The sequence below is a fragment of the Canis aureus genome, chromosome 9 (genome assembly GCF_053574225.1).
Source record: "Canis aureus isolate CA01 chromosome 9, VMU_Caureus_v.1.0, whole genome shotgun sequence".
Lineage (NCBI taxonomy): Eukaryota > Metazoa > Chordata > Mammalia > Carnivora > Canidae > Canis > Canis aureus.
This window is the reverse complement of record NC_135619.1, coordinates 14,414,929-14,442,464: the sequence shown is the minus strand read 5'-3', so window position 1 is coordinate 14,442,464 and position 27,536 is coordinate 14,414,929. Positions and strand designations below refer to the sequence as shown.

Below are 27,536 nucleotides of genomic sequence, written 5' to 3'. Positions count from 1 at the left end.
CAAGATCTTGGAGTGTTCATAAATTGACTTTGACTTCTCCAGTTTATGATTTTACAGCATCCAAGAAAGATAAAATGTTTTCTGCTGCAGCTAAGGAGAATAATATTGCTACAGTCTATTTACTTGTATTGCAAGGTAAGCTCAGAAGTTAAAATGAAAAGGTTACTTTTTTAGGTCAAGAATTCTAAGGAAAACAATTTTTTTTATATTCCATACTAATCTTCAATAACATTCATAAATGTTATGACCTAAAAAAAAAAACAAAGTAACTTTTTCCATCCTGGCTTTAAAAAATGCCAGGCAATAATCTCTAATCCACACATAACTCAAAATATGAGCCCCAGAACCAAACCACTGACAACCCAACAAAGGCCAGGTGAGTACTAGGCTATATACTAGTGCTATGTACTCAAATATCTTCTCCCTTCACATTTTACTACATCTTCTAAAATGAAGAAAATAGTCTGTGAGCCTGAAAGGAGACTGTGGCACTACAAAGCTCTCTCTACCAAGACAAATGAGTATGTATGTTCCTAGTATGCCAGGGACGTCTATAATCATGACCTCCAGAAATCATCAGAGTGCTAGATGGCCTGCAAAGTTTGCATTTACCTAATTTCTTAGAGGCTCTGGGTCCACTTAAATAACTTTGGGTATAATTATGGTGTGAGAATATTCTGTCAATGTTGAGAGAAAAATAGATAGGTCTTTATTGGAAATGTGTCTATTTTGTGTCTAAAGAGTAAATGGCTTTTTCTAGAATTGTTTAGGCATTCAGAATTTGGGTAAATTAGATAATTCTCAATAACAGTTTCAACTAATAATAATGCTGAATAATCCTGGTGTCTGAAAAGCCAGAAAAATGAATACTAAAGTAGATAAATACCCAGTGGTAGCTAAAATTTATCAAGAATTTGACATGAATGATCTTGGTTAGTCTTCATAATAATCCTCTGAGATGGGTATGATTATATATGCCATTTTACAAATGAGGAAACTGAGGTCCAAAGAAGTTAAGCAAGTTCCTTAAGGTTTCATTGCAGGATAAGAATTTAACCTATGCAGTAGGGTTCCAGATCTGACATATTTAAACAATATGATAAAATCGAACTCCAATAAAAAAAAATACACAAAAAAATTAAACAGTATTATATACCACCTCCCAAAAGGCCTCTTTTGTTTCTACAAAGTCCAGCTCTACAATGGTTAGCTTGTTTCTGCCTACCTGTCCTTAGTTGCTAAGGTAATGAGACAATCTCTAAGGTAAGCAGTGTAAAAGTTCAAATGAGGTTTAAATGAGGAATTTACATTTTTATTTAGGCTACATTGTATGGTACTAAAGGGAATCTATTTCATTCAATTTTTCAGAAATTGTACTATTAATTTGGGAATGTGATACTAGCATGGAACACTTGCCCTCTTATTCTTTCAATAAGAATTTCTCTGCCATTGAGGATACATTTAGGGACATGCAATTATGGCCTCTTTGAACACACTCCAAATAACAAGTCTCCTTGCAAGGCACTGGGGAAGACAGTATGACTCTACTAGAATTTGTGGGAAGTGGCCATAAGAGAGATTGAATTCTCACTCCTGTCACTTTGATTGGGAAAACCTCACTGCCTAGAGGAGTTCTGCAATAGAAACTTGTTGACAACTCTAAGCCTGGGATGTCCCAGAAGCATCTCATCAGTGGATCCTTATATTATCCTGCTCACCTCTAGGGGCCAGTGGGTTCCTCAGCCCCAGTAGTGATGCTGGGAATACTAAGAACCTGTGCAATCTCTAACAGGGTGTGCAGCTGAATAGTACATACTATTTTCTTCCCTAACCTTTCTATTTTAAATTGTGGGGTTCTATGTTATCTGCAATCACACAGATTTCCATGCCTTTGGAATGACAATAACCAAGTTCTCTTATCACCAATTTATTCGAAGCTTGTGGTCAAAACAGACGAAGAAATTACTGGAAAAAGTTGGAAAGGCTAAGACAGTTTTAATAAATTATGTAGTATTTAGTTGCCTGAAGTACAAGTGCCTTTTCAAAAGGCAGTGTGTCCAAATTTGTAATTGCAAGGTAATTGTTTAGACACAAGTTTATCCTGTGTTTTACAAAACATTTTTATTATTTCCTTATCTAACAATGGTTATTCATGACCCTGTGGTCAGATAAGAAGGTTGGGCAGATGGTACTTTCAATTTAAATGGATTTTTATGCCATTAAAAGGAATGTTTGCTCTGTCTAAGAAGAGTATTGACTATAAAAGTCACAGGCTCCAGACTATTTCCTGTGGGATTTTTCCACTATCCTTCCAATTAGTCAGTCAATGTGATGTTTCTCTAAACATGATCATTTATTTTTCTCTGGAGGGTTTCCTTCTATCCTGTTCAAGAAAGATGATCCCGGCAAATAAAGAAAGCTTTCTACACCCCCCCAGTGCAATATTTATGATTAATTGCAGCCCATCGTCATGAATGACAAAAGAAGAAAAGCATTCAGTTTCTTTGCTCTTCTCATATAAAAAAGCATTTGTTGCAATTTGAGTCCCAGCCAACTTCCATTGTTTAGGCAATAATTAGTCAAATTATACCAATCACTAACAATCATAACAGAAATTATATAATTGCAATTTAGACCAATGACCTTATACTTGTGAAAATAGAATGCAGGGTATTTAATTGCATAATGTGACACTACAATTCTATACCTATAAATTCAAGGTTTTCATATCAGTTAATTAATTTATAATATGCTGTACCTAAACATTTCTGAAAGTAACAAAATTATGTCAGTTCCACAAAATATCCAAATAGCATCTTATTTCAAACAAACTGATTCATATTAAAAATAAGACTTCCACTCTCATATAAACAATGACTTCATATATTTCAGAAATTTGGATAGACTTTGCAGCAAAACATGTTCAAATTAGACTGTTTCGGGGGAATTGGTTTAGTATAAATTATTGCATGATTAAAACAAATCAACATCTCCTGCAATCAGAGAAATGCTGGATCTGTTCAATACTTACTGTCAGTAGAGTTCACCTTAAGAAACAGAATGGGTTATGCATACAAAAACAAACCTCAACTTGGATGCTCTGCATCAACAGAACGATGAATAAAAGACTCTTCCAGCACAGTAGGCAAATTTCCCCTTTAATAAGCAGCCAGGAAAAAGCAATATTTCAATGTTTGCTTTCCTTCCTCTGAGGGAGAAGGTTTCACTATGACTTATTTTACTTCCTTTTTATTCTGTCCTATTTTCTTGGCTCTCACAGACAGCTCCAGTAGCAACATGACAATACCACTTTGCACTTGCCCAAAGCGCCTTTTCTCTAAAAGTCTCAGCTGTGGTCTATGCGAGGAGAGTGTAAAACAGGGGAAACGATGCAAACATTGAAGTTCATCCTCTCATGCAAACACTTTGAGAGACCCAGACCCATCTTAACCCAGACTGGGAATGAGAGACACTAAAACAAAACAAAACCCAAAAATAACTCCTCCCAAATTTCATGCTTAGTGTCCTTGAGGCCTTTGGCAAGATTTACCATTATCTTGAACTTGGTCTCACATATAAAATAAAGCAATGCCATTTTCTTTACAAGGATGTGAAGAATAACTAGATTGTATTTTCTAAAATAACACTTGGAAAAAACTCAGATTTTTGGAATTCTAAATATCAGCCTAAAGTGGGTTCCTAGAGCATATTACTCTTGAAAGCATTTTTTTCTGGAGTAGAAAACATTCACATTTATATATTTTAAAAAAAAAAATCTAAAAACTTACTTACTTGTCCAGGGAAGACCTCAAACAAACAAACAAAAAAAACACTTCCAAATAAAATTTATCAAAAAGTTGTTGATGCTCTCTTCAAGCCTGTGTATATGCATATGTATACCTACACCGATATCTATTTACACAAGTGTAGTTTAACGGGAGAAAAATAACTTACTTCACAAATACCAGAGCTGTCGTATATTCAGGTTTTTTAAGGCAACTATCACAGGATAAATATTTTGGACTCCCTAGATCCCTGATGAGTGGCTGCATTTCAAGGTCTACATTCATCCCTTTGCTCTTAGCATTTGTAATGGCCTTCAGAACTTAGTTTTCTCTTCATATTTTTTCAAGATGTAAATGGATCTCTTCAAAGTTTATCAGCTGAGAGTTGGTTTGTGTGAGTTGGAAATTTCTTATTCCAGGTTTTGAATTTAATGACACTGAAATACACATAAAAACTATCTATTCCTCTACTAAGAGAAAATAGGGAAAAAATTAACCTATTGAAGTAATCAGAAGGAACTCTGCAAACATGTTTTTCTTCTACATTTAAAGAAAATAGGAGTTTTCAGAAAGAGACTACAAACAAGCATATATGGTACCATTCTGGTTTTGTTTTTAAAAATATACATACACAAGTAAATTAAAATATACATACACACAAGTAAATACAACAAATATGTAAAAGACAGTATACTATGGCAAAGTGGGATATATACTGGGAATGAATGCAAGGCTGGTTCAACATTAGAAAATCAATCAAGGTAGGGATGCCTGGGTTGCTTAGTGGTTGACCGTCTGCCTTTGGCTCAGGATGTGATCCCACAGTCCTGGTATCGAGTCCCACATTAGGCTCTCTGCACGGAGCCTGCTCCTCCCTCTGCCTACATCTCTGCCTTTCTCTGTGACTCTCATGAATAAACAAATAAAATTTTTAAAAAATCAATGTAATTCACCATATCAACAGACTAAAGAAGAAAAATCATATAATCTTCTCAACATTTACACAAAAGCACTTGGAAAAAATCTACACCTATTCATGATACTTGTAGCAAGTTAGAAAATGAAGGAAAATTCCTACAGCTAATTAAGGACATCTACAAAAACACCTACCACTAACATATCCAATAGTGAAAGAATGAATACTTTCTCCCTAAGTAGCAACAAGGTAAGGATGTCTGCTTTCACCATTCCTATTCAACATCATATTTAAGGTCCTAGCCAATGCAATAAGTCAAGAAAAAGAAATAAAAGGCATATATTTGGAGAAGGAGAAATAACATTTTCTCTATTAGAAGGTAAAAAAAACACATCTAAAGATACTCAACATTAGTATAAGGAAATTAAAATTAAACCACCATTAGATACCACCACATATCTATTAGAGTGGCTTAGAAAAACCTAATCATACTGATCAGAGTGCTTGTCAGGATGTGGAGCAACTAGAACCCTTAGACTTGCTAGTGGACATGCAAATATGATACAGCCACTTTGAAAAAGAGTTTGGCATTTTCTTATAAACATTTACTTAACATATGATCCAGCAAATCCATTTCTAGGTTTTACCTAAGAGAAATGAAAACTTATTTTCCAGTGGTTTTCTTCAAATTGCTAAAAGCTGGAGACAACTCAAATGTCCTTCTGGTGAATGGAAATATACTGTGGCACATCTATACAGTGAAATATTACTCAGCAATAAAAAGAAACAAACTACTTATGCATGCATGAATAAATCTGAAATGCCTTATGCTTATGAAGGAAGTCAGACTCAAATGGCTAAATCCTGTATAATTCCACTATATGACATTCGAGAAAAGACAAAATTATAGGAACAGAAAACAGATCAGTGGTCATTAGGGGCTACAGTTGATGCTAAGAGGGGTAAGGGCAGCAAAAGGAAATCTTTAGGGTGATGGAACTGTTCTGTACTGTAATTCTACTGCTTATTACATGACAATGTGTGTTAGCCAAAATTCATAGAACAGTATACCAAAAGTGTGACTTTTACTGTGGATAAATATGATAAATTTAAAATGTGAATTAACACATACAAACACAAAACATAAAAACCTGGATGGATATGTATCAAAATACTGATGGTGATTATCTCTTAGATATGGTATTGTGGAAGATTTTAATTTTCTTCCTTGTCCTCTTTTGAAATTTAAAAATTATCCCCAATGAATATTTATTAATTTTATGTCTAGGGGAAAAATAAAGTCACACTTTGTCATCTGTTGAACATTTGACTTGTGGAGGCCTCCTTAATTCCAATCATCCTTCCTTTTTCCCCTTCTGTCCTTTGTCCCTCTTTTTTTTTTATTTTAAAAAATATTCATTTATTTAAGTAATCTCTACACTTAACATGGGGCTGGAACTTATGACTCCGAGATCAAGAGTTGCATGCTCTTTAGACTGGGCTAGCCAGGCACCCCTGTCCTTTGTCCTTTGTAACAGAATAGTTTCAACATGTCACTCTTCAGTTCAAGAAGCTGCAATTATTATTGCCTGATGCCTACTCAAGCAACTCCTAACTACTCTGCTGCCTTTTGAGTCTGTTTCTGATATAAGATTAGGCAAAGATCTAGTGAGCCCTTATTATGTGCCAGGCACTGCTAGGTGGTCAACATGCAATATCTTACACAACCCTAGCATAATGATCTTAAATGTTGTACTTTTCTTCTCCTCAATTTATAGATGCCTATAGTTATAAGCTAAGAGAGACAGAAGAACAATGATACCAGAATCTGCATTCTCAAACACTGCAGTGGAGTTGGTTAAGGTGCATGGTATCTGGAGGAAAGTTACCTGAGTTCTAAAGTTTGGCTCATTATTTTCTAGGTTACAACCTTGGGAGAAATTACATAACTTCACTGAATCTGTTTCTTGGACATAAAAGAAGGGTAACAGTAGTAACCATACATCAGTTGGTTGTGAAGATTAAGTCATATTATACCTGTGAAGTGCCTGGTACATGATAGGCGCTCTCCCTTCACCCTTCCCTTCTTCCCTCACCACCAGTCTTTTTTCCCTTCAGCTCTAGCAGGAATCTTCAGCAGCCATCAAGGTAATCTCCTAAGCGTTCAGATAAAGCAGTACGCTCTTCTTGTCTTCATGTCATTGGTTTATTTCTCCCTCAGTCCAGGATATCTGCTCTTCTCTCCCACTTTCTGCCTTACCCTAGCCTACCAAGTTCAGCTCAAGATCTCCTTTGTCCAAAATGACATTTCTTTACATATCTCCTTATGGGTGGGCACTAATGGTTTTATGAGCATTATTTTGTCTTTGATTAAAATGGCTATCCAATAATGATTTAGAAAGCTAAATCATTAGCTTTATGTGGTTATTTACATTTAAATTACTTAAAATTAAATAAAATTTAAAGTTTTGGTTCCTCAGTTACACTAGCCACATCTCAAGTGCTCAATTGCTATACATGGCTAATGTCAACTGTATTGGCTAGCACCAACATAGAGCATTTCCATCACCATGGAAAGTTCTATTGGAGAGTACTATCTAAAATATCAACTTTTGAAGGTCGAAGTTCTGGAAACCTAGCAATGCATAACATAGTGACTACATAGGAAAAACTCAATTGAGTATTTACATTTTGCACTGATTCACTGAGAGTATTCACATTTGATGGAAATATTAATGTAAGCAAGATCATTTGATCTAGGCTACAAAATACTGACTGATTAAATTATGCATACAACTTCAACTTTAGTTTCAAAGACCAAATTTACAAAAAGCCCAGCTCATCTCCCTTTGTAGGGAAATGAAATAATTATTCTGTCAATGACCCCTTCAGTTAGGAGCTGATGTCCTTTATGGCATTTTCAATTTGCACAGAATCTTAGGTTGAAGCTCCCTGTGTTAAGCAGTCCTTAGCAAAACATTACCTAAAATAATTGTCTTAGAGTGAAAAGATTTCTTTGTGCTTGGCCAGTACTGCCCTAATAACTGCAGTATTTCAATAAAGGGAAAATGCATGTATTCACCTTATTGAAAGGTAAGAATTAAGGCCAAGTGATTTACCCAAGGTCACAGTTTAGCTCTACTACTGAATCCAGTTCCCTCAGACAACTGAGCCCCTATCTTACTCTCTTCACTGAATCCCAGAATTCCGAATCACTCCCATATCCTAGGGCATTCTACACCCACTAATGATGCCACTTATTCTGAGTACCTACAATTTGAAAGCTCTCTCCAAAAGTGGCAAAAGCTGAGGCAATGTAACCACCCCTCCCCCCCATCACAGTCATGTAAACATCTTGGCTCTACCCCAGCTGAGTCACTGCCACAGAGTAAAGGACTCTCAAAAAGTCAGACTGAGCTTAAGCCATTCCACTAAAACTGCTGCAGAGAAGTAGGTCATTAAGAAATAAAACATAAAATTAGCAGAACAGCATTTTTTTTCCACAGTATGCTAAGAGGTTTCTCCAAATGATAACACAAAGACACAAATCCATACATCAGACAGGAAGGCGAATTGAGAAAGTGGCTTCAGGGATGTGTTGATTGAAATACTCAAGCAAGATGAATTGCTTTTTGATAATTAGATTTGAGGAAATCTTTCTTCCTTCCTTTTTTTGGTCTGCTGTGACTCCATTGTTTTGTGTATTGCAGAAAGACATAAAATTCCAAGGAGATAAAGGTCTTTCTCCACATGCTCCTTCTCTTTGTGCTTAAATCCAAGACACGATGAGAACTTTTACAAAATTTCTCTTATCAGGCTTATTTGCCAAATATTTTCAATGTTAAAATGGTTCAGTATTTCAACCAAACTATAATTAAGACTTGAAGAAGTTATTCCAGGGTACATCATTATTAACATTCAAAAAGAATAAAAGGGGGATAGTGTGCGTTTCAACAATTGAAATTAAGAAAATGAAACTGATTTTATATTTTAGGCATTCCATGATAGCATAGCTCCTGAAATCAGAGCATAAATAATGGCCCCAATTATTAAAACTGAGAAATTTAACAAGGCACAAGATCAAAGTGCACACACACTGGGCTAACCTCACACTTATTCAGTCACAATTATTAAAAAATGCTTTCAGCTAGGCTTGTACTTTGAATTTGAAAGGATTTCTTAACTGACAGCAAATTTACAGCCTCTTCTTATGGCAGCAAATTTGCTTGACTTTTGGTCTTTATTCTGACATTTTGATAAACTAGTACTCCAGCCCCATCAAGAACTATCATGATAATGATCTATGGCAAACACTCACAAATTAAAAGAAAAAAAAAAGGTAGCAGAGATAGCAGGATAACATGCAAGTCTCCAACAGCAGAAAAAGTAATCAACATTACCAACAAAAACCTTATTGGCAGCCTCTCTGCTTTTGTCCATATTGCAATCCACTCCTCCTCCCCCATCCCTTGGGAGGTGTGCTGAATCTTTTCATTAAAGAGATTGGAATGGGAAGTTAGGGAGACTCAGAGGCAGAGGACATAGAGTATGATGAAGAGATAAAGGAAGACACCAGAGACTGGGAGATAGAGCTTGAGACAGAAGACATGGAGAGAGGGGCGAGAGGGAAACAAAAACTTCTGAGTTAGAGCTAGTTGGTATTAGGTTAAGTATTAAGTTTAACATTCTTTTGCAAAGGCCAAACAAGAGTGAAACAAAGGTGGATGCATTCAACTTAAATTGACTTGCTCAGTGTCCCAGTCATAAATTCCCTGACCTTTCCACTACACTGCACCCCAGTTCATGTTCAGGGGCTCTCTTTTGAGCATCATTCAACCTTGATATTTTCAATCAGGCTGTTCCAGTTGGGTCAGTTGCTAGAAAGTAGAGAATGCTAATTTGTAACCTCTAAGGTTTTTGGATCAGAAAGTCATTTTTCATTTGAAACTCAACTGTCTGAGTCACTTATCCTCTGATACCATTATACAGCACTGCTACCTATGTTCTTCTTAGATCCTGGCATTTCATTCATTACTATAAGAGAAGATCACCTCTGACACTTGTATTTGTCATAGCATCCTCTTCACTGGTAAGTAGGAGTCAGGAGATATTATGGGATTGACTAATTCTGGAGGATTGACAGTATGAGGCAAGAGTCTGTGTGATTTGCTTTATATCATATGACATGTTGTTATATACAACAGAAGATGCTGAATATTCCAGTGAGCTTCATTTTTAAATTCAGGCCAGTAACTTTAACTATGCTGGTGGTTCTCAAACTCTAGTATGTATTAGAATTACCTGGACTAAAGAGCTTGTTAGAATACACACTGCTGGGCCTACTCTCCAGAGTTTCTGACTCATCTGGGGACCTACCTTGAGAACTCAAGAATCCCAGGTAATTTAGGAGAGAAATGCTGTGGGGAAACAAATAGGTTCACACGTGCAAAGAGGTAAGAAGATGCCTCCTTTAGACCAGTGCTTTTCAAACTTGAATGTGCCTATGAATCACCAGGGAGTCTTGTTAAAATTCAGATTCTTACTGAGTAGGCTAGAAGGGTTCTGAGATTGTGCATTTCTGATAAATTCCCAGGTGATGGTGGTGCCACTGGATCAGGAGCCACACTAATACTCTAGATGACCCAGGGCAGTGTTTTTCAAAATGTGTCTTGAGGACTGTCTATATCAAAATCCCAGGGTTGATTGGGGAAAGAGGGTACTGATCTTAATGTAAAGTCCTAGACCTACTCTAGACTCACCCTGAGATATGCTGTCTAGGTAGAAGCTCTAGAAGTGAGGCCCCAGGAATCTGCAGGTCAAACAAGTGTTTCTGATTCTCCTACAGACTGAAAACAATGGACTGAGTGCTGAGGGTGAGGAAGAGGAGGGCAGGGAGAGGGGGATGTTAACAGGGGGGTATTCAGTGATCAATATTCCCAGGTGCTGACTGCCAGGGCACATAGCTATTTTCTCTCCCTTATTGCCCATATTTTCTTAGCTATTGGTGACATCATCAGAAAAAGTCACTAGGATCCTAAAAGAAGGGGTAAAACCTTTAATGGCTTGTTTTGCTCTGTACTAGCAAATGCTTATTAAGAAAAAAATGGAAACTATAGGTCATATTTTTTCAATTTTCCATAAATTTAAATTATTCCTGCTTTACCTATCCTCTATTTCCATAGACAACTACAAATCATTGTCTAGACATCTTTTGTTAGTAGTAAGTGAAAAATGTTTCTGAAATGATTACTTAATATGTTGCTAAATCCAGGAGACAGCAACTGTCTGCCAGCAAGTGCCATATTGAAGTTTCCTAAATACTATAAAAAATAGAAATTATTTACAGTTAGCATTCAACATTGGCAAACAAGTCATGCTATTAAAGATGTATTTGCATATGTTATATTAAGAGGCATGCAAATGTATGTGCAAAATGGGCATAATTAATCATTTCCGCCAGTAATGAATATTCCATCTCCAGTCTTGCCGTCCAATCTCTCCTTTCTTTTGAGCACAGATGTGTGTTTCTTAGCTCCTGGGATCCCAGGGTTATGTGCAATACCCTTCCTCCAACCCCAGCTCCTATACTACAGTTAAAGGACTGAAACATGGTAGGAAATTCCATGTTCTGATCCAAAGACTAAGAAAATAAACTTTGAAAAGAAGTAAATACAGCCAGTTGTTTTTAATCCTAGCTCTTGTTGTCAGGAACATCTGGGAAGCTTTTCAAAGTTCAGATTCTCTCACTACCTCAAGATTCACATTCAGTAGATTTGGGGTAGGCCAGGAAATTTATACTGTCTAAAACACCCTGAGTGATTCTGATGATCAACCAGGATTGGACACTACTAGCATATATAAAAGAGCATTAGACAAAATGAGGGAATTTTGAAGTAATGTCATTATTATTTTTGTTGTTAATCATAATTTTTGTTAATATTGAGTTCTTCCTGCATATCAGGCATGTTACTAAACATTTTACGTATACTATCACTGAACCATAGTAACAATCTTCCATTTTATGAATGAGGAAACTAAGAGTTGGAAAGGTTAAGTAATTTGCCTAAAACCAGAAATAGTAAATGGCAAAGCAGGAATTTGCTTTTATCATTAACTAGTACATGAGTCATTTGAGTAGTTATGTGAGTCTTTTAGGTCATTAATTTTTCTCATTTGGACTGAGGGATGTTGAACTAGACACTAGATCACTTCTAATCTTCTTTCAAGCTCTAATGTTTATTTGTGGAACTGAGGTGAACCAGAAGACATGGCTATTGGCCTTTTGGAGCTTAAAATGTGTTGTCAGACTCCCTTGCCCTGCTTCCCATGTCAGGTTTAAAATGACTTTTCATCTATGGCTCCTCGTTTTCTATGGAGCAAAAACTCCCTCTCTGTCCCACTCAATCCGTCTCCTGAGCTTCATCTCCTGGCGCCTCAGGGCCAAATCCTAACCCTCCAGCACCACTATAATGGGCTTACCCAGCTCTGTGCCCTTGCTCACAGTGCTCTTTCTGTCCCAGAGCTTTGTCCTTCTTGGTTGCTTGATGGAATAATCCTATTGACACTTTACAGACAACCTACATATCCCTTCCTTTGTGTAGACATCTCTCTTTGCTTGGGCAAAATTAATTTGTTCTTTCATTATTTTGTGTTATAGATAAAGTGAATTTCAGTCCTAGTTCTCTGGCAATCTCAGTTTCAAATATTCTGTCAGTTTATTCACATACACATGCCAGTACTTGGCAGTCCTGGTTTAGACAACATGGCAACTGTAGTTATGGCATAGATCTGACTAGGGGTGTGAAGTGTTTTCCTATTGGTGAGATTCTAGAAGGCAGAGGTATCTGCCTTATCTGTTCGACTGTTCTTCCATCCATATCCATCCATCCGACCCTCCATTCATTTACTTATGTCTTTCTTTATTTTTAACTTAAAATTTTGATTCCAGTATAATTAACATACTGCGTTACATTAGTCTCAGATGTACAATATAACATACAATGTTATATTAGTCTCAGGGGTTCAACAATACTCTATATTTCTCAGTGCTCATCATGATAAGTGTACTCTTAATCCTCTTCACCTATTTCACCCATCCTCCCCACCCACCTCTCTTCTGCTAACCATGAATTTGTTCTCCATAGTCAAGAGTCTGGCGGTGCCTGGGTGGCTAAGTTGGTTAAGCCCCTGGCGTTTGATTTCAGCTTAGGTCATGGTCTCAGGGTCATGAGATTGAGCCCCACATGGGGCTCTGTGCTGGGCGTGGAGCCTGCTTAAGATTCTCTCTTCCTCTGCCCCTAGCCCCCAACCCCGCTCATGTGTGCACACACACTCTCTCTTTAAATAAATAGAGTCTATTTCTTAATTTGTCTCTTCTATTTTTTCCTTTGCTCATTTGTTTTGTTTCTTAAATTCCACATATAAGTGAAATCATATTTGTTTTTTACTCTGACTTATTTTGCTTAGCATTATACTCTCTAGCTCCATCCATGTTGTTGCAAATAACAAAGTTTCACTCTTTTTAATGGCTGAATAATAATCTATTGGATATATATACCACAACTTCTTTATCCATTCATCTTTCGGGAGACACGGGCTGCTTCCAGAATTTAGTGACCGTAAATAATGCTGCAATAAACACAGGGGTGCATATATCGCTTTGAATTAGTATTTTCATATTTTTTGGGTGAATGCCTAGTAGTGCAATTGCTGGATTGTAGAGTAGTTCTATTTTTAACTTTCTTAGGAAACTCTATACTGTTTTCCAGACTGGCTGCACTTCTTTGCTCTCCCATCAACAGTGTACAATGGTTGCCTTCTCTCCACATCCTTGCCAACACCTACTGCTTCTTGTATTGTTGATTTTAGCCATTCTCACAGGTGTGATATGATATCTCATCGTGATTTTGATTTTTATTTCCCTGATGATGAGTAATGTTGAGTATCTTTTCATGCGTCTGTTGTCCATCTGTATGTCTTCTTGAGAAAAATATCTGTTCATGTCATCTGCCTATTTTAATTGGATTATTGGGGTTTTTTTTAGCGTTGAACTGTATTAGTTTTTATATATTTTGAATACTAACTCATTATTGGATATAACATTTGCAAATATCTTATCCCGTTCAGTAAGTAATATCTTAGTTTGATTGTTTCCTTCACTGTGCAGAAGCTTTTTATTTTGATGCAGTCCTAATAGTTTGTTTTTGCTTTTGTTTCCCTTGCTTCAGGAGACACATCTAGAAAAAAGTTGCTATGGATGATGTAAGAAATATTATTGTCTGTGTTCTCTTCTACGATTTTTATGGTTTCAGGTCTCATATTCATGTCTATAATCCATTTTGAGTTTATTTTTGTATGTAGTGTAAGAAAGTGGTCCAGTTTCATTCTTTTGCATGTTCCAGTCCAATTTTCCCAACATCATTGAAGAGACTTTTTCCCATTGTATATTCTTCCCTCTTTTGTCAAAGATTAATTGACCATATAATTGTGGGTTTATTTCTGTGTTTTCTATTCTATTCCATTGATCTACATGTCTATTTTTGTACTAGTACCATACTATTTTGATTGCTATAGCTTTGTAATATAACTTGAAGTCTAGAATTGTGATACCTCCAGTTTTTTCTTTTTCAAGATTGCTTTTGCTATTCAGGGTCTTTTGTGATTCCATACCAATTTTAGGATTGTTCTAGTTCTGTGAAAATTGCTGTTGGCATTTTAATAGGGATTGCATTAAATCTGTAGGTTGTTTTGCATCCATTCATTTGCATATATGTCAGTGTGTACACCCAAATTTAAATTGCCTCTACTCAGCACGTAATAGACACTCAAGTTTTTGTTGAATTGATATTAACTGATTTTATGTGAATTTCTGCTTGGATAAATCTTTTGCAATCAGCTTCTTCTCCACCGCCACCCCTGCCTCCTTGAATAAAAACTATTTCTTCTGAGGAAGTAGGTAATGAAGTAACGAAGGAATGATAGCTATAGAAAATGAATAGAAGGACAAAAATGTTAAATTTGATTAGTGCTGGCTATCAGCATAATAAAAGAGACAAAGCTGACATTGTGCTTTGGTTAAGAAAATAATGAAGGCCAAGCTCTTCGGCTGGATCTGTGCCCAGCACTGCCTTTGTAACAAGCCTGGAAAAGGATTCAGACAGCATGTAACCAATGTGACCTGTAAGACTAAGGGAAGGTAAGCAAGAGGTTGTGTCTTAGTCAGATCAGGCTGCTAAAACAAAATACCACAGACTGGGTAGCTGATAAAAAAACAGAAACTTATTTCTCATAGTTCTGGAAGCTACAAGTCTATAATTATCTAGGAGCCAACACGGTCAGGTTCTGTTGAAAGCTCTCTTCTGCATTGCAGACTGCTGATTTCTTGTGGTATCCTCACATGGCACAGAAGAGAAAGAAGAAATAATCTCTCATAACTCTTATAAGAACACTCAGCCCATTTATGTGGGCTCTATTCTTATGACCTCTTCTAAACCAAATAACCTTCCAAAGCCCTATCTCCTAATACCATCAAAATGTGGAGAGTGACTGCAATATATGAATTTTGAGGAGACACAAACATTCATTCCGTAATAAGCCACCAATATGTCCTCAGGGCCAGAGTCATTCAACCCACCACAAGAGTTGGCAGTATTCAGGGAAAAGAAGTATAGTAGATTTCCAAAAGGAGCTTTGTATGTTTGGACATCAAGAGAACAATGTACATAAAGAAAAATTTTTACTCAAATCTCTTCATAGTTATTATTGCTTGGCAACTTGGGGAAACTTTCACTGCCTTCCCAAGGTCTTCTTAAGCATCTATTCTCTGTGCTCCTAGACTTTGTATCTGCCCCATTAACTATGATACTGTGGTTTGCTTTGACTTCATTCACCACTTAACATTAAACTGAAAGCACTACAGAGAAGACAAGAATAATTCTGGTAAAGACATGAGAATTCCTCAATATATATTTGATAGATTAATAAAAGGAAAAATTAGCCACCTGTACCTATTATGGGTAGTTCCTTTTAATGACCACTTTTATAGGCTTGCAGAGTAAGAGATGTTCTATTTGTGATTCTTCATGAAAAAGTAGGCTATCTCAGACTAGAGGTAGGTTTTTGACCCCAGGTGGGGTGGAGTGGGGAGAGGTGGTGTCTAAACTTGGTGACAACAAGGTAGAAAGGATCAAAATGATCAAAGTGTAAGTATCAAAATGATCAAAGTGTAGGGCGTGTTGTTGCACTAAGTTTACCGTACAACAAAACACCAGACCTTTACTATTCCAGTAATTGTTAGAAAGCCGTTAACAGTTCTGATTTTATTCTACTAGGACAGGCGAAAGTTTCTTTTGCAAGGTTTTTTTTTCCCTTCTTTACAACTTTACATGAGTATCCAAAGTATTCTTGTATGGCTAGCAAATGGCCTCCTCCTTGTGTACAATGAGAATTATAGCTTAACATTTACTTCCTCTTAACCAGGGCCCAGGAATCCTGAATCAATAATTTCAAAGACCTAATGAGATGGCCTTGGCTTCATAATGTGTTTTCTATCACACTATCCATACACCCTGTCCTTTTCTTTTTGCAATCATCTGCAATTAGTTTTCTGTTATGACCTGTTTATTTTTTTTTTTTTTTTTTAATAGTTTTTTTTTTTTTTTATTTATGATAGTCATACAGAGAGAGAGAGAGAGGCAGAGACACAGGCAGAGGGAGAAGCAGGCTCCATGCACCGGGAGCCCGATGTGGGATTTGATCCTGGGTCTCCAGGATCGCGCCCTGGGCCAAAGGCAGGCGCCAAACCGCTGCGCCACCCAGGGTTCCCCTGTTATGACCTGTTTAGATCAGAGGATGCATTTCCCTTGATCACCTACTTGAATATTGTAAAATTACTCCACATTGGATGAAGCCTTGGTTATTCAAAAGAGGTTGCTCACAGATGACCATATTTTCTTGTGGAGAAGGAGAGAGCTAGTTTCTCTAGCTTGCCTTCGGGGCTAATGATGAGTCTATAAGTGTTAGGGCTTTTAATAGTACCCCACCACAGTTTCCCACACATTTCAAGTCACCTTTACTTGCATCTCAGTCAGAAATTAAAGATACATGGTTCCTGCCTTAGCCCTATTAAATAAAATAATGTGTTAAAAACAACAACACATGGGCTATGGTGAATGGTCAACACATTGACTCCCTTGCTCCTTTTCCCTTCCCCTTCCTTTCCATAGTGCACACCTAAAGAGAATGACCCCACTGAATGTAAATCAGTGAAAGTAAAAGGATCCATTCTGTTACAATTTCCTTATATTTTTTTCCCCTAGATCCCAACACTAGTGGAAATGTGGTTCTAAAGGCCTCAGATGATCAGGGTCCCATCTTTTAAGATTACTTTGTATTGTTTTAATGGTTTGTGACCTTTTACTGTGAAAATTTACCAAAACAGATCTGTTTTGTTTTTGTTTTTTCCATTTTTCAAACCCAACTACTTTGTTATATAAAGATAAGATAATATTGTGTGTGTGTGTGAGATGTTTCCATATACTATGGAGATTTTATGTGAACTATAACTCTCAAATTCCTTTTGACTGGGAAGTTTTAAAATCAGATTAGATCTAGATGAAGTTTTAAGAGGAGTCTTTCAATGGTAAAAATAACAAAGTACTTAAGAAAGTGTCATCTACATACAAATAGTTTATACCTTCAAAGGATATTTCTTATTTCTAATATTCAACCATTCTGAGCATTTCAATAGGCCGTATACAGAAAGTATAATCCTCCTTTCCCTACTTTATTATTTCTGATAGTGATATCATAGACCAAAGGATAATTAAAATCAGGCCCTGGATTTTTTATTTTCTTCAAAGCAAGTTGTCAAGATAAAGTATATGCTTTTTAAATCAGCTTATCATTGACAAGTCACTCCTTAGATTATTAAAGTTGCAAGAACTTCCACAACATCATTTACTTTTCGTAGAGAAAACATTTAATTATTATGGTAAGAAGAGAATAATGTAAGTCTATTCAGAATTGTTGAAAGGCATAATTCCTTATATTTTATGCCATACTCTGCAATACTGTCACTTCTCAATCATTTGAGTTCCGAATCTCAGCCGTTATTTGAGCAAAATCTTTTGCTGTCACTTGTCTCATTAGGCATGGAAGATCCTTCCTCCAGACTATCTGGTGTGTTGGTTCTCAAACTGGTGTTTTGCAGGGGCACTGACCTTCAAGATGAGGGAGGAGACAATAGAGCAGAGTTTTTGAGACCATACTGGTTATGGGCATGAGCTGAACATGGATCAATGACAAGGTATGTAAGAGACCCAGAATACTGATGATTTCATTGCCGTGCATCTGATGTCTACCTTTAAGTCAAGCAGACTTCAATTCAGATATGGTCCTAGTTCTGTTATTTCTACCTCTATGATTTTAAATGTTACCCTCTCAAATCCTCAGTTTTACTATTTATGAGGTGGGCATAATTTTAAAAGTTCCTGTCTCACTTGTGGTTGTGAGAATAAGATGAAATGATACATGCTATTTTTTTTGTTCATGCATGTGTTTATTGCCTTTCTGCTCTCTGTCTTACCTCCAGGTAAAAATCAAGACTTTGTCTTATTTGTGGAGGTACATCTAGTGCCAGGAACAATGTGATACACATAGCAAGAGCTCAATGAATATTGTTTTGTTTTTGTTTTTTGTTTTTATGAATACTGTTTTTAAAAAATAAATGAATTTTTTTAAAAACATGATAAATTCTTGGCACGATTCCTGGCAAACAGTAAGTGCTCAATAAATATGAGAACAAAAAACAACCTACTTCTGTGAGATATTTCTCAAATAAAGGAACTTGTGTAATATATATTATAAAGACTCTGAGATATCCATTAGTGGAGGAATCTGGACAGATTCTATAACCGTCCAGAACTATAACTTCATTAGTTCCATTTACCAATCTTATCTGGACAGAAAACCTTTTCTTCCCAGCTATACCTGTTAATTAACATTCTGCAACATTACCATTGGACATATGTTGGGAAATAATGAATTAGTCTGGTATCCCTATGTTAGAAAGAAGGAAATTGAAGTCCAGATATTAAATGGTTTGCCTAGGTCAAGTAGCCAGTAGCAGCAATTATAGAACTAGAGGCAAGTGTTCCAACTCTCAGGCCTGTATTCTCTCCCCCAGGCCAAATGAGCTGTGGCATGTGGGCAGTGAAATGGTACCAGAAGGTTTGGATTCAAGTCCCACCTGCATTTCCTAGCATTGAGGTCTGTATCAGATACTGTTGGAGCCCTTTCTTTTATTCTCGCCTCCCTTTAATGGGGCTTCTTTGACACCTGAGCATGGTATACCTCTTAGAATTGGCCCTTATGAATGTGAAACCTGGAAGTATAGGGGTCTTACCAACCCATAGGGCAACTCTTGACCAATAGGGGTCTTACCAAACCACAGGGCAACACTTGACCAATAGGGGTCTTACCAACCCACAGGGTTACTCTTGGATAAATATCCTTCTATCCTTTGGGCAGATGACTCCAGGTGCATTCTATATGTCTCCCTTTAGTGGCTCTTTGGGATGGATCCCAGTTGCCCACATCAGTGACGTAGTCCACAAGTAGGTCGTAGTATAGGCAACTCTTCAAATTCTCAGCTTCTGTCCTTTACAGGCTTTCTGTCTTTTCCCAGGTGTATTATGCTTTTGCTTACTACTGAAAACAGCTGTGTCCTCTCTCACAAGCCCATTAAACAGGTGCTGGGTTTCACACCAAAGGTGGCTGTGATTTAGCAGGTGGAGGCATAAAATAGGAAGTAAAATCTAAACATAAGTTGGATTAGAATGGAGAGTGCTAACAGATGAGAGGTGCTACAAAGCTCAAAGCTCTGCTGTTTTTTTTCCTCCTGAATTTTCAAGAATTTTGAGAAGGCATGAGAACAATGTGTTTACAAACATACTCTGTGTTTACAACACCTTCTGGTTATTCTGTTATGCTAAATAAAACAAGGGAGCTACAGTTGGTGTGGGAAATGAGTGAAATTGAGATAGTTACCACAATCTTTTAACAACATTGGGTAACCTACCAGGGTGTGAGAGGTTCAAGCTTTAAGCTTTCTTGTTCTGCTCTTTAAATCCAAGGCAAGAAAGAAAGGCAGCACAGCTGTATTAGACTGTGGAAACAAAGATCTAAGCATCTCAGTTTATTTTCACTCATGTAATAATATAATGAAGGTGTTCCTCTTCCCTAATTTTCTTCCATGTTATGACTCAGGGACATTAGCTTTTCCACATTGTAGCTCTGTTGCTCCCTGAAGCCTTGTCCCTGTCATCTGCATTCAGCTGGCAGAAGAGGAAATTATGGAGAGGGCACTCAGCTCACAGAAAACCAAAGCTCATATTCCACTGGCAAAAATTGGTCCCATGGGGGTGCCTAGGTGGCTCAGTCGATTCAGTATCTGCCTTCAGCTCAGATGATACTGGAGTCCCAGGGTTGAGCCACGAGTCGGGCTCCCTGCTCAGTGAGAAGTCTGTTTCTCCCTCCCTCTGCATTCCCTACCCCAGCTTGTGTTCTCTCTCTCAAATAAATAAATAAAATCTTAAAAAAAAATTGGTCCCATGGCTTCCCCTAGAAGCAAGGAGCTTGGGAAACATAGTGACCAGCTAGGTAGTGATGTATCAGCAACAACTACGTTCTATGGAATGTGGAGCATAAGTCGAGGGGAGCAACTAGCCATCTCTACCACAGTGGTACAACTGTCATGAAAACCGTTCTGGTGCCCAATGAATTTGGATCTTAATCCCCTTTAACTATTTCACTCATCTTCTCAGCCATGTCCCCTCTGGCAACCACCAGTTTGTTCTCTGTATTTAAAAGTCTTTTGTTTGTTTGTTTCATGTTTCCTTGTTTAGGAAAAAAAAAAAAAGTAGTTGGAGCTGACACTCAGAATATTAGGAGTAGGGAAAATCATTAAAATTTGTAGTGGTGAACAGTAATTTCTTTGACATCAGCCATAGAAACATTTTCTAGATATTTCTCCCTGGCAAGGGAAACAATAGTATAGTTAAACTATTGGGACTACATCAAAATAAAAAGCTTTTCCATAATTAAGAAAATCATCAATAAAACAAAAAGGCAACCTATGCAATGGCAGAAGGTATTTGCAGATGACATATCTGATAAAGGATTAGTATCCAAAATATATCAAGAACTTATACAACTCAACATCCAAAAACCAAATAATCCAATTTAAAAATGGGCACAAGACATGAATAGACATTTCTCCAAAGAAGACATACAGATGACCAACAGACACATGAAAAGATGCTCATCATCACTTATCAGCGAAATACAAATCAAAGCTACAGTGAGCTATCACTTCACACTTGTCAGAATGGCTAAAAGCAACAACACAAGAAACAACAGGTGTTGGCAAGGATGTGGAGAAAGGGGAACCCTCTTGTACTATTGGTGGGAAAGCAAACAAGTGCAGCCACTCTGGAAAACAGTATGGAATTTCCTCAAAAAGTTAAAAATACAACCCAGCTATAGCACTACTGGGTATTTAACCCAAAGAAAATGAAGACACTAATTTGAAAATATATATGCGCCGTTATGTTTATTGTAGCATTATTTACAATAGCCAGAATATGGAAGCAGCGCAAGTGTCCATCCATCGATGAATGGATAAAAAAGAAGTGGTGTATATATACACAATGGATTATTAATCAGCCATAAAAAAGAATGAGATCTTGCCATTTGCAATAACCTGGTGGACCTAGAGGGTATAAGGATAAGTGAAGTAAATCAGATAGAGAAGGACAAATACCATATGATTTCACTCATCTGTGGAATTTAAGAAATAACAAAAAAAGAATAAACAAAGAAAGAAAGAGACAAATGATAAAACAGACTTTTAAATGCAGAGAACAGGGCACCCCCGGTGGCGCAGCGGTCTAGCGCCTCCTGCAGTCTAGGGCGTGATCCTGGAGACCCTGGATCGAGTCCCACGTTAGGCTCTCTGTGTGGTGCCTGCTTCTCCCTCTGCCTGTGTCTCTGCCTCTCCCTCTCTCTCTATGAATAAATAAATAAAAAATCTTAAATAAAGAAAATAATAAATACAGAGAACAAATGAGTGGTGGCCAGAGGGGAGGTGGGCAAGAGGATGAGTGAAATAGATAAAAGGGATTAAGAGAGTACTCTTATTGTGATGAGCACTGATTAATGTACAGAATTCTTTTTTTAAAATTTTTATTTATTTATGATAGTCACACAGAAAGAGAGAGGCAGAGACATAGGCAGAGGGAGAAGCAGGCTCCATGCACCGGGAGCCCAACGTGGGATTCGATACCGGGTCTCCAGGATCGCGCCCTGGGCCAAAGGCAGGCGCCAAACCGCTGCGCCATTCAGGGATCCCTGTATAGAATTCTTGAACCATTACACTGTTTCCCTGAAATGAATAGAACACTGTATATTAATTAGAATTAAAATTAAAATTTTTTTCACTGTGAAAATCCTCAACATATTACCTGCCTTTAATTTGCTATGGATTAATTTGGCTTCCCAAATCTTATGAATGAGTGTTTAAAAGTGAAGTTTTAAGGTGAATTCACTTAACTAGTATTCCGGGTTGAAGTCTGTCTACATTTACCCATCTTCCGCATTGTCATCAGGGTTCTTGTTCCCATATAAATCTGATTATTCTACTTTCCTGCTTAAATACCTAAATTGATTCCTTTCTACCTGTAAGAAAGCTCCAACTTCTTCACCTGGCATACCAGACCCTCTAGACACTGCCACTTAGAACTTATCTTCTATTCTCCCCTCTACCACCCTTCCACCAGCAATCTACCACACTGGATTTTTTTTCTGTTCTCTTTCACATTTTTGGACCATGTACATGCTGTTCTCTCCTAGGAATTTCATTCCCAACCCCATTACCACCTAGCAAATACCCATCTATCCTTCAAGGTCTAACTCACTTGATACCTTCTCTCTGAGGTGTTTTTTCTGGATCCTCTAGTCTCTGTTTCTCTCCCACCCACTCCCCACACCCTTCTATGCCTGGGTGAAACCACCTATCCATTTACCTGATCCCCTTAGCATGTAAACATACCTCTGTGGTGATGTTTACTATTTTACATTCTGGTTATCCAAGAGTTAGTCTCCCAGGCACAGCTGTGAGCCTCAAAAGCAGAGAACGTGTCTTACTCATCTTTTACATTCCAGAGCCCAAGAGGACATCTGTCTCATTTAGCACTCAATGCCCATTTGTTGAGTTTTATTGGAATTCAAAACCCTGACACCACAGAGGAATCTGGAGCATGAAAACAAAATCTACTCATTCTCTTGTGTGTGTTTCCTATTATGCAGGATCTTTACTTTTCAAGGGTTATTTTATGGTGGATGACACTGTCTATTCTGTGTAGTACAAAAGAGAAATAAATCTATGTTTTCTATACAGTTACATAATGAAAACTTCCATTCTTATTTAAAATCTAGGGAAAGTGTATTATTTTTTATAAGTCATGTGATCCTTAAAAGTGGTCCTTTTTTTTTCTTTTCTTTTCTTTTCTTTTTTTTTGTTTAAGATTGTATTTATTTATTCGTGAGAGACACACAGAGAGAGGGAGGAGAAGCAGGCTCCCTGCGGGGAGCCTGATGCAAGACTCCATCCTATCCGGTCTCCGGGATCACACCCAGAGCCAAAGGCAGCAGCTCAACTGCTGAGCCACCCAGGCGTCCCAAAAGTGGTCCTTTCTTATGCTTTTTCTCTTAATATAAGTGTTGTCGTGTTGTCACCAAGGAAGTAATGAATTCGCCAAGGTATGTTAACTGAAGACATGATAAAGCCACGTTAGGACACATGTGAACACAGACTCTCCTTGGGATTTTGAAAGCTAATTTCTTGTTACTAGACCCCCTTTTTGCAGAGGGATACCTCCACTTTGGACTCTCAGAGAAGTTGGCATCTGGAAATGTATGTGGGGGCTGCTATGAGCGTCCCAAAGATCAGAGGGTGCTCTGGCATTTAATGGGTAGGAGCTAGGAGTGCCAAATACCTTGCAATGCATGGGTCAGTCATGCAAACTGAATATTGTTCCATCCAATGCCAATAACCTCCAACTGAGAACCACTTAGTTAAGGAATATGTTAATCCCCCTAGCTGAAAAGCATTGAGTTAACTGTCGATACATTTGAAGTGTTTTGTTTTGTTTTGTTTTGTTTTGTTTTTAGATGAGATGAGAGCAAACCATGGAATCCAAAAGGAAGCTCTTGCCTTAGTTTAAAGATTTTTGATTTAAACAAAGTTCATAGCTTTTCTTTTGTGCATAAAGTATGGGCTTATATCACATTCACCAGAAATAAGAGACTTCTAAAAGAATCAACAAGAGAAGCAGTTAGCATGCCCTCTTGCTTGTGAATATAAGGCAGAATAGTGGAATAAAATGGCCTTTCCTTTGAAATACATTTAATTTAATAAAACACCAAATTAAAGGCAGAACAGTCTCATCCCTGTTACAAAATAACCTGCAGAGGGAAAACTGAAACATGCACAATTTCATTAACCTTCCATTCATAAAGCATAATGTAGGGAAAATGCCATTTTAACATCCAAGTGAACAAGGCTATTTCCATGCCTTGAAGGAGTTTTACATATTAACATCATCAGTGTAGAAATGATGTGGAGGAAAAAAATCTCAGACAAAGCATTGAGAAATATTTATCCTTTTAATCATTCATTTTTTGGATAAAGATATTTCCTTCTCATATAGCATTTTCTCTGATTTGTTAAATATTAATGGCATAAGAAAAGCGTGCCGGTTGTGACTTAGTGATATTTATCAAATTTGGGGATTCTGTTAAGTCCTGATCCAGGATATGTAGAATCATAGAATTTTAGAGCCTCACAACTTCAAAAGGGATCACAGAAGTGCAGTTCCCTATTTTGCAGATAAGAAAGCTGAGGCTCAAAGAGATTAGGGACAGTAGAAGCCATGGCTCTCTCCAGCGCCAGGGAGAGAAAGCAGCAGATCTGGGTAGGTTTGTTTTCGAGCTCTAAGCATCTTCCAGTTATAGACTATCTTTAATGAAGCCTTATTTTCTGAGTAGATAATGACAATTCAAAACCCTGTTCATTTTATAGCATTCCTTAGCTGTTGGTACTAATCCAATGAGTTCCTGACCAAAAAAGAGACAGAAAAATTGGGGCAAAACCAAAAAACCGTGCAATTTATAAAATTGCAAAACAGTTCCACGTAACATTTGAAAAACATGTCATATTTCATTAAGATATTGTGTTGCATTCAAATACAGTCATTGCAGAAGGATGTAGCATCGTTTTGGGTTGGCACAAGGCAGACACATCCTTTGGCACCCTCTCCTCCCTCCCTTCCACATGTGCCGTTTGCAAATAAATCGTGCACCTAACATTTGCTTTATACAAGTGAATTTTAAACCCAGGAAACAATACAGTATATTTTAGTATATTATAGCAATAGGCTTCAAATTTAATGAGATTTGGATCTAATGTAGCAATTTGGAAGTCTCTTCAAGCTTATTAAAGTGAGATTCTACCCAAGTTTACAAGTAGCTACAGTAACATTTGGAATGTGACCATGTCTGACATCGGAGAGGTTTTTCAGTATATATGTAAAGCAAATTGCTTATGTAATACTCCTCCTTCCTTTCCAGAGTTCTAGTCTGTGACCACTGATACTAGAACACAATGTCCCCATTTGACAGGTATTGTAGCATTTTGGTAATTAGCTTAAAATATAGCTGATTTGTCCTCCTTCTACTTTCCCGGAGGCAACCAGTATCTGAAAGCTTGTTTTAAAGCCATTCAACAAGCAGGAAGAACCACACCTGTTGCATTTGATTTCCTCCCCCATTAAATCAGGATGAATAATTTATTACGAACTGCTTCTGCACAGACACTCCAGTGAGTGGCTGAGAGATAAGACTGTTGGGCTGCTGGCATTTTCGCTATTCCTGTCTGTTTTTGGGTGGAAGCTTGTTTTTTTTTCCCCCAGTGGCAATAAGCCAAAAAGCCCTGTGACCCTGGACTTTCACCTAAGCTCTTAGTGCACCAGAACCTTTCCCTTATGACAAGGGCCATTGTTTCTCTTGTAATTGTGGCAGATACTGTTGTTAGCCACTCAACTGACCTTCGCAATCTCCATGTTTCTCTAGGTTGAAATAGGCAGATACTTGCATTTCCTGCTCCCTTACAGCCAGGGTGGTCATGTAGCTCAGGTTTAAACTATAAAGCTAAGGCAAAGTCCACTGTGGGGCTCCTGGGCAATCTCTTCTTCCCTAGTTGAGAGGTGGTTTGGTACTGCCAGGGCTCTAGAGCCAAAATGCCAGAGGTTGAGTCCCAGCTCTTCCAGTTCTTGTCTGTGAATCCCTGATAAAGTTAATTATACTCCCTGGGCTTTGGTTTTTCTTATCTGCTGTAGACTTAAATGAGTAAACACATACGAAGTATTTAGGGTAACCTCTGATATATTGTAAAAGCTCAAGAAATGTTAGTTACGGTATAATTAATAAAAGATTTCTGCTAGCTGCCTTTGGGAATGGCTTTGTGAAGTCATGATGCCTGGAGTTATGGCAACTATTCTGTGACCATCAGGGGAAGATCAAGAGAATCGCAAAGGCTGACTCTATCCTTGCATTGTGAAGATGCTAACCCAAACCTGCCTGGCTCAATGTTTTCTTCAGTAAACAGTAGATATTCCTACAGTGGATTTTCTGTTGCTATCTGCAGAATAATCCCATCTAAGACTGTCACTATTAACCCAATATTTAAGCCCTGCCATCTCTGTCTCCAGATGTTCTGTTGGCTTTGCTTACTATGTACTTGTTCTCTCCTCTGGTGAAAATTTTTTAGAATGTCTCCTCCTAACAGTACATGATGGATTTTCTTTAATCTGCCCTGGGAACTCTCTTAAATACATTATGGGTTTGATAATAGCTTGCTATGTGAGAATCGGGGTTTAAGGGAGGACCAGGGAGTTATTAATCCCTCACCCTACTTCGGAGCAGGATCTAACCATAGAATAGGTAGGTCCTCCTTGCTTCTGCAGTGCTGGCTATTGCATGTAAATATCTTCATGAGTTGCAGGGGTCTCAATCTGACAACCTATAGGCTGTATCTGAGGTGGCTGTAGAGGGTCTCCTCAATCTCCAGGCATCATAGCATGGGGGCTCTGATGGGAATCCAGGGCCACAGTACATGCTGATGTGGATGGGAGAATTGAGTGGTACCTTGAATATCATGTGATGCTTCTTTGCCATGATCATGGTAAAGTTACCCCACCTCTGGTCTCCAAGTGCGCTTATATTTCTTCTACCAAAGTTTGTTCTCTATGCTTTTTGGTTTTTCCAGACCACTCCTGAGAAGACTGATCTGAAAAATATTGAAGGTAATGATCTTATAAGAGTGGCAGAGGAAGCAAGAAACACAAAAGCAGCAGCTCTGGGACTCCCTCTTCTCTAGACAATTAGCTTCTTGCTAGGTGGCTTATATCTATGTTTCTATATCCGACTTTGATGATAAGCCCCTACAGATTTCTTTCAGTCTGTTCTTCACTGAAACCACTGTAAAATCACAGTAAAAACATGGATAATGAAAAGAAGGTCACTTTGTACCCCACCTGGGTTCTAGAATTAAATCCAGTTTAGGTCAGGAACAAGCCATGGGACCCAGTCGCTGCCATCTACCATCAGACCTCAGTGAAATTATTTTCAATATTTCCAGTGCATTTGTAGATGATTTTTCTATCTTATAAAATTCAGAATGAGAAGGAAGTTTCTCTGGGGAAATTTAAAAGAAAGAA

At 37.7% G+C, this 27,536-nt stretch overlaps 1 long non-coding RNA gene across 1 annotated transcript; it reads left to right on the top strand.

The window, feature by feature from the left end:
• Positions 1-27,304, top strand: LOC144320418 (uncharacterized). Its single transcript, XR_013385963.1, has 4 exons — positions 1-135; positions 17,912-18,007; positions 18,887-18,969; positions 27,086-27,304. It is a non-coding gene; the product is annotated as an uncharacterized LOC144320418 (long non-coding RNA).
• The last annotated feature ends 232 nt before the right edge of the window (positions 27,305-27,536 follow it).